Source organism: Camelus bactrianus, chromosome 27 (genome assembly GCF_048773025.1).
Source record: "Camelus bactrianus isolate YW-2024 breed Bactrian camel chromosome 27, ASM4877302v1, whole genome shotgun sequence".
NCBI classification, from domain to species: Eukaryota; Metazoa; Chordata; class Mammalia; order Artiodactyla; family Camelidae; genus Camelus; species Camelus bactrianus.
Genome location: NC_133565.1, coordinates 29,256,334 through 29,264,257, shown reverse-complemented (window position 1 = coordinate 29,264,257; position 7,924 = coordinate 29,256,334). Strand labels below are relative to the sequence as shown.

The following is a 7,924-nucleotide window of genomic DNA, read 5'->3' as shown; positions in this document are numbered from 1 at the left end:
ATCTCTGGAGCCTGGTTGCCACTGTTCTTTCAAGACAAGTGCTGTCATGAGGCTTCTGCCACCTTTAGGCTGAGTTAACTCCGACTTCCTTGCTCCTTCTCCCTTGGGTCTATAGTTTTCTAGAGTCTCTTGGCAGTTCTGCCTCTCTTGGCTGGACAGTGGAACTTGGGGCAAGGAACGTAGGGCTGTCCAAATCCTAAATAGAGAATATTGGCCCCCAACATCTCCCTGCTGACTCCCCCCACAGCTTGAGCATGGATCCCAACGGCAGAGAATCTGACATAAATTTTGTATCTCCTTATGAATGGCTAATATTACCACTCTGATTCGCAGCAGCCCTGCAGAAATACTGATGCTACTCACAACAGACAGCTCTTTTAGTCACATCCAGTTTGATATGCATAGTTTGATAAGTAGATCTATAATTTTCTTTGCTCGGTCTCCCCCGAATCTATGGCAGAATCCATTTAGGAAGGATATCCCTCCGTCATTCCGTAACAGATTCACAGAGAACACAGCTGTTCCTCTCAGCTCTCCAAGATCTTCCTTTCACTGTAAATCACAAATCTTACCCCCAAGTTGATAGATCTAGAAATTATTTGAATACAAGGCTGGATTTGTTAGAAATATATTTGCACTGAATATGAAACCAAGTGGATGATGTTGAATTGTGTGGTGATTTTTTTCTTCTTCTTCTGATTTAATGAACATTATGCTTAGGTTTTGCTTTCTTTCATTAGGTGAGTAATTTTAAAGAAGAATAACCTGTTGGAGATTCCCTCCTACCATTCAGTGTTGGATCAAGCACAGCAGGCTCCTTTTGTAAACATCATCACTCAGCAAAGTCCTTTTTCAATGAATGGCTTTCCTGGAACTTCTGCCGGGTCCTCACTGGTGCTCAGCCTCTGGTTGCACATTGTCACATCCTCCAAGGCAACTTTCCAGACCTCAGCTTTCCTTGTTTCCTCGCTCCACGTGTCTACTTAGGACCAAAAACTCCTAATGTCTTCACCTTTACTCTGTCATTTACAACTGATCTTGCAGGTGAAATGTTGTCTTTGGTCAAGACTAGTTCTCTCTTTGTGCTTTTTTTTTTTTTTTTTTTTGGTGGATTTGGGTAATCAGATTTGTTTATTTCTATATTTTTTAATGGCAGCACTGGGGATTAAACCAGGACTTTGTGCATTCTAGGCAAGCACTCTACCACTAAGCTACACCCTCCCCCACCTCTTTGTGCTCTTAATTCTCTTCTGCCCTCCCCCTTTTCTCCCTCCATTAAGCATCTCCTGAATCTTCAACTTCTTCTCCCTATATCCTTTCCCCTGACTGCAAAAAATATGAAGTCTCTATCTTATAAAAGAAGCACCCTTCCATAAAAACAAAATGTAGTCCTATTTCTCTTCTATTTACCGTCAAATTTCTCTAAACCATATTCTCCACCAGAGTGGTGAGTTGATTCTGTCCTGCCAAAATTCATGTCCACGGGAACCTCAGAAAAAGACTTGACTTGGAAATAGAGTTTTTGAGGAATCCATTAGTTAAGAATCTCTAGATAAAATCATCATGGATTTATGGTGAGCCCTAAATCCAATGACTGTTATCTTTATAGGAGAGAAGAGATGGATATTTGGGAACACAGAGAGACCCAGAGGTGGCCACAGGAAGATAGAAGCAGAGATTGGAGTTTCGCTGCCACAAGCCAACAAATGCCTGGGACCTCCAGAAGCAAGAAGAGGTAAGAATTCTTCTCTAGAGTCTTCTGACGGTGTGTGGCTCTGACAACACCTTGACTGGAGACTTCTAGCCTCCAGAACTGTAAGAGAATACATTTCTGTCATTGTAAGCCTCCCAGTCTGTGGCATTTGTATGGTAGCCCTAAGAAAGTAATGGAACCCACTTCTTCCTCTTCCTCACCAGGTGCTTGATCAAGAAGAGTAACTAAAACTTTATTGATCACCTAATAAATTCCAACTTCTTCATACATGTACCTCATTTGATCTTTAGCTTCTTAGAGGTAGTCTCCACTATTATTCAAATTTATACAGATGAGGTAACCAACTTTGAGTAATTCAATGAAGATCACACAGCTAGTAAGTGGTAGAATGAGGGTTCAGGCTCCATGGTCTGAACTCTCAGTCATAACAACTGGCCACTACATCATCCTCAGTTCCTTGCAATTTGGCTTCTACTCCGTTGAACATGTTCTCTCAAAAGATAACACTGGTTTCCCAACAGTTAAACCAAATGCCTTTATCTTCCACTCTGTGACGTTGGATATGTTGTCCCCTTCTCTTTGTAACTCTTCCCTTGGCATTGAAAGGTACTAGTTTCCTTCTCTACCCTAATTCTTCACTGATGTCTTTATTGGCTCCTCTTACTCCGCAATCCCTAAATTTAAATATTTCCTAGTGATGTCTGCTTGGCTTTCTTCTACCTCTGCACTCTCTTCCTCAGAGAGATCACCCATCTCCATGACTTCAGCCATCACTTCTATCTCAATAACTTTCTAAAATACGCCCCCAAATTTTGCTCTTTTGGGGGCTTCAAATCAGCAAGCTTCTTCTTATTGATGTCCTCTTAGCTGTCCCGCAGTTATCCTATCTCTAGGTTTGCTCTGATTATGAGACCATTATCTTCCTGGTAATCAAGGCGCATGGTCACATTTGACCGTCCCACTGAGACAGTTTATGAATCATATTGATTCTGCCTTTTCAATCTCTTGCAAACTCTCCTCTCCATCCTGCTATTAATGGTTGGGTGAGACTTTTTTTTTTTTGCCTCTCACTTGGTTTGTTGCAAGAGACTCCCACCTGTTCTGCCTTCATTGTCCCTGTCTTCAATCTATCCTACACACTGTTGCTTCTGGTGTATTTCTGAAACATATGTTTCTTCTCTGATTGAAAATCCCACATGGGTCTCCATTCCCTGGAGAAGTTCAAAGTGCTGACCCTGACATTCTGTAATCCTCCAAAATTTAGTCCCAATGTGTATAATTCAATCTTATAGTATATCTCTTAGCCCCACCCAAGTATTCCCTAGAGCAATGGTTCCCAATCTTTTTGTCACTATTGTTTCCCCTTCCAGTCTTTTTAGACATTCCCCCCACCCCCAATTATCCCACCCCATGAAATTTTAATAGCACAGATAGAGTATGTATTTGTCATGTTCTGTGGCCCTTTGGAGTGGAAAGCCACAAACCATTGTAATAGCAAAGATTGTTTTGGCCCCTCCAAGACCCGTTTTCATACCCTTGGAGGTGATACCACTCCACCTCAGGAACGGAGAATGCATGCCCTAGAGGGAATGTGAACTTTGGAATCAGAACCAGACTCGTATGTCTCCTCTGAGATGTACAAGTTATGTGGCTATGGAGATTCTCAACTTCTTTGGTCTTCAGGGTTCCCTGTGCTGGCAGTGAGCCTCCTTTAAGACTGCATCACAAACCAACTTCTGTCCTGTCTTATTTCCTTCATAGGTGTTAATCCCAAGAGCACCCTCTGGCAAACTTCCTACATGCTAATCTCCATCTCAGAGTCAGCTACCTAGGGAACATGACCTGTGACAATTCCCTATTCACTGCCTGGCCTGGAGGCAGGGCTCCATAAATGTGAATTCTTTCCCCCCAGATTCTGATCAGCTTCCCAGGTTGCCACTCAAGCTGCCTGTCCCTATATGTTCTGGATATTTCCTCTTGCTCAAGTCACCTTCTCCTTGATGTCTTTCTTGACTGCCTACTTGAAGCAGGGTGGTGGAGGGGCGTATAACTGCGTCCTTGATGCCCCACTGCATTTTCTATTTGCCTCTGTTAGCACTTGCCTGACTGTCCTGGCACAGAACAGGAAGGGCTGCTGAGTGACTAAGCAAGTTCTGCCTGTCTAGCAGGACATTCTCCTGTTGTCAGAAGCTGCATCAACCCTCTTGTGCCCAACCCAGATCAGAGAACGTGTATCACTTCTAGGTTCCAGGTCTTGCCCCACTAAATCCATTTACCTAAGGAGCACAAGGTTCCAATTTTGTTAGAGGTCATGATGTGGAAGGAATGGAAGGTATCAGGTAAGATGGCTCTTTGGGACACTAGTCCACCATCTTCTTGGTCTGTTGACTTCCCAGATAAAGTTGCTATTCCTTGCCCCAACAACTGTCTCTCGATTTATTGGCCTGTGGTGCGGTAGGCAGTATGAGCTTAGACTTGGTAACAAAAACAGTTTTAAAAATGATGAGATCTTGATATCTCAGCTCTACTGATCTGCATGGCACAGAGTAGAAGCTTATGAATAGTTTGTTAAGTATTTGATCTAACCAGGGAAGGGAGTTAGCAAAGTGGGCACACAGAGGGACAACAGTTATGGGAGGGTGTGTGCATATTAAGTTGCCAACGAGAACATTATTGATATGATTCACTGTCCATAAAACCAAGCTCAGGACAAGCATTCTGGGCTGTCCGATCAAAGGAGTGGGTAACACGAGAATCTAAGAAGTTCCATGGGAGGGAAGAAGAGGGGTGAATGAAGAGGAAGTTGTAGTCAGGGAAAGGAATTGCAACCTCCCAGGGATGACACGGTGTCACTTGATAAGAAGGTCCAGGTGGTGACAACGTTTAGGGGTAGTTCAGAGGAGAAGTAAAAGGTCAGGAGAGATGAGGCAAACAGAGAAGTGTGAGGTCAGGCTCTTCACTGGGGGGCGGGGGTCATCTCTGTAAGTACTGCTTGCATCATTAGGGAGGAGCAGGCAGAGAAGAAGGGAGGGGGAGAGAGGAAGAGAGTAAGCCCGCTGCAAAAAAACACTGGAGAACAGAAAAGCCCATCTCTGGGCTAGGCAGGTACCAATACCGAGAAAGGCCAAGCAACCAGATAATATGGACTCCAAGGCGGGGCCGTGGTGGGAGAGAGAGAGAGAAAGATCCTTGAGGGTGGGGTGGGGTGTAGGTTATCTTGTTCATCTTTGTATTTCCTGCAGAAACCACAGTTCTGGCACATAGTAGGTCTTGGTAGAGCTCTGCTTAATTCCCTTGTAGTAACAATATTTTGTTTTCATGTGACGGAAAATTATTTTATATTTGGGGTGTTAATATTTGAAGTATCTTAAAGTAGCCAGACGAACAACTTCATTATTCTAAGGTACTGTTTTTCCCCCTGTCTGGTTTAAAGTGATGTTTATTATTCCCATTTAATTATAAAATAACACATGCCCCAAACTTTAAGAATAGATACATCTACCCAAAGAAACCAACCAACCAAACCAAAACAAAATCCCCGTAATCTCATTGGCCAGTGACTTTTTTTCCTGGGCCTAAACTTTTAAAGTATATTTTTCTATTGTTGTACATATTTCTGTTGTTTTCACTCAACGTATTGTGCATATGATAAAAAATACAGCTCTTTCATTTGGGCTTTAATGGCACATATGGGTCTATTGTCTAAATGCGCTATCATTTACTTCTTTAGACTTTGATGTTCTCAGTATTGTTTTGTTTTGCTTTGTTTAAACTATGCTGTCATCAACATCCTAGTATTTAAAATCTATGTGCAAAATGAATGATTTCCTTAGGCTACATCTCAACCTGAGTTACTTGATTATAGGTTCGACATGTTTTTAAGCATTTTGATATATATTGTCACGTTTCCTTCCAGAAAGTTATACCAATTAATATTTCTGCCAGAAAGCTGTATCTGAGAGCTTACTTTTCTACATCTTGTCCAACTGAGCACTAGTATTTTTTATTCCTTTTTTTTTTTTTAAATTGGCAAGAAGGTTAAAACTACATTTGAAAAATTTGCTTCTTAAAAACTGAATCTAAATCTTTTCTCATATACTTATTGGCCATTTGTACTCCTTTTTATAAAATGCTTTTTCAGACATTTTGTCCATTTTCCCCACAGGGGTATTATGTCTTTTTTTTTTTTTTTTAATGAACTTATAGCAAATATTTTGGTCTAGTTTGTTTTTCAAAGTCCTAAACATTTTAAAATGTAATTTTTTTATTAGTAAAAATTTCAAATATATACAAAAGTAGAGAGAATAGTATATCAAACCCCCATGTCAACTCAACTCCCAGATTCAACAATTACCAACTCATGGCTAATCAATCATGTTTTTTTTTTCTTTCTTCTTCTTTTCTTTTTTTTTTTTTTTTTTGCAGCAAATTATCAACATCATATTATTTCATCTGTAAATATTTCAGTACACAGAAGACTGAAAATTACATAGTCAAATCACCAATTTTTTCCTTTGTGATTTCTGCCTTTGTTATTAAACTCAAAATAGCACAAAAATTTTCATCTATAGTTTCAGTTGTCTTTTTGTTTCACTTAAAAATGTTTTTTGGTTTTTTGGTCCATCAGAATTGAACTTTATTGTTTTTTTCAAATATTTAACCAGTTATCAAAATAAGTTAATATATCTCTACCGATTTGAAGTATCAACTTTACCCCAAGTGAAATACACACAGCTAGATCTGTCTGGTCTTCTGCTGGTATTACTGTCTTCTCCTTTGAGTATATACTTAATATTCATTACTGTTAACTTCATGGAATAACACTGTAGAACAATCATTCATGTACACTCTTTTCATATACAACTATCCAAAATTCTGGAAAAAAAACCCCTTAAAATTGAAGCCACGGTATTGTTTGTTATCACCTTAAAATTACATTTGCAAGCTTAGCGTATAAAATGTTGTTCCTTCCCATTTTCTATTAAAAAAAATAACCTATTCTACTACATCTTTGCATATTAAAAAAAAAAGAGTGCGATTAGAAATGACCAGAAATTGAATTCCAATCAACTTAACAAATATGTTGGAGTTCCTGTTCCATGCTAGGACATCATGTTTGGTGCTGATTGTACACGGAAAAGCACGGTGGACACAGTTTCCATCTCTAAGTAGCTTACCAAGTCCAAATTCTGTGATCAATTTCAGGGGCTCTGGGCTCCTGTTAGGAATCCATGAATAAGCGATAGGGTGACACGAGTAAGAAACGCAGGTTTGAGCACATAATCATCCAGGCAAAGAATGGAACTGTGAGAACATGTATCCGTGGGTGGCTGGTGTTTTATTTCTTTCAATCTTTATCTCGGCAGTGCTTTCTCAGCATTTCATGGATCTCCGAGCTCTCCCCAGCTGGGTTCCAGTGACCTCATTTACAACACTTCTGATAAGCACCCTCGGGCTGAGAAAGGTTCTGGGAAAAGATACTTTGCCTCCAAAAGCTTTTAGTTGAGTGGTGGGTCCCTTACCCTAATTAACACGGGCATAGATTTTCTGGAATAGCTTCAAAATGTCTTCCACATATACTCTTTTCAAAATTATAAGCTTGATTTTCTTCACATTTCAGGTGTGTTTAATAGGTATCTCCTCAAAAATCTACGCCATCTTTAGTTATACTTTAATATTTTTTTTTAATGGGAGAAAGGCAGGATTTAGGCATAACAGTTTCATTGTTGATCAACAAAATATTCTTTGACTTTATTGAGAAAGCAGTTAAGAATGATGTAAGATCTTCTGCTTCAATTCCTGCATCAGATTCCCAATCACTGCATTAGGCTACAGGTAACAAAATACTCAACTACACTTCCATCAAGTGACTTACTGTTCTCACATAACAAGAAGCCCAGGTGAAGGCAAAGCTGGGCAGCTATTCAGCAATGCCAGGGAGCAACTAGACTTATATCTTTCTTCTTCACAATCTTCAGCTATGTAATTCAGCCTCGTGGTGGCAACGTGGCTCCTGTAGCTCTAATAATAATAATGCCTGCAACCCAGGTGGGAACAAAGGGAAGGGGCAAAGAGAAACATTCCAGATGAGTCTGGCTCAAGTCTTTCCAGAAGCTCCCCCAAAGCTCTCCACTTAGAGACTATTTGCCAGAACTGTGTCCTAAGGCCATCTTCACAGCAGGGGATGCTAGATAGACACTCTGCATCTTA

At 40.3% G+C, this 7,924-nt stretch overlaps 1 long non-coding RNA gene across 1 annotated transcript; it reads left to right on the top strand.

The window, feature by feature from the left end:
- Window positions 1–514: 514 nt before the first annotated feature.
- On the top strand, window positions 515–6,269 carry LOC141575299 (uncharacterized). Its single transcript, XR_012502826.1, has 3 exons — window positions 515–1,044; window positions 1,610–1,735; window positions 6,140–6,269. It is a non-coding gene; the product is annotated as an uncharacterized LOC141575299 (long non-coding RNA).
- Window positions 6,270–7,924: the final 1,655 nt, after the last annotated feature.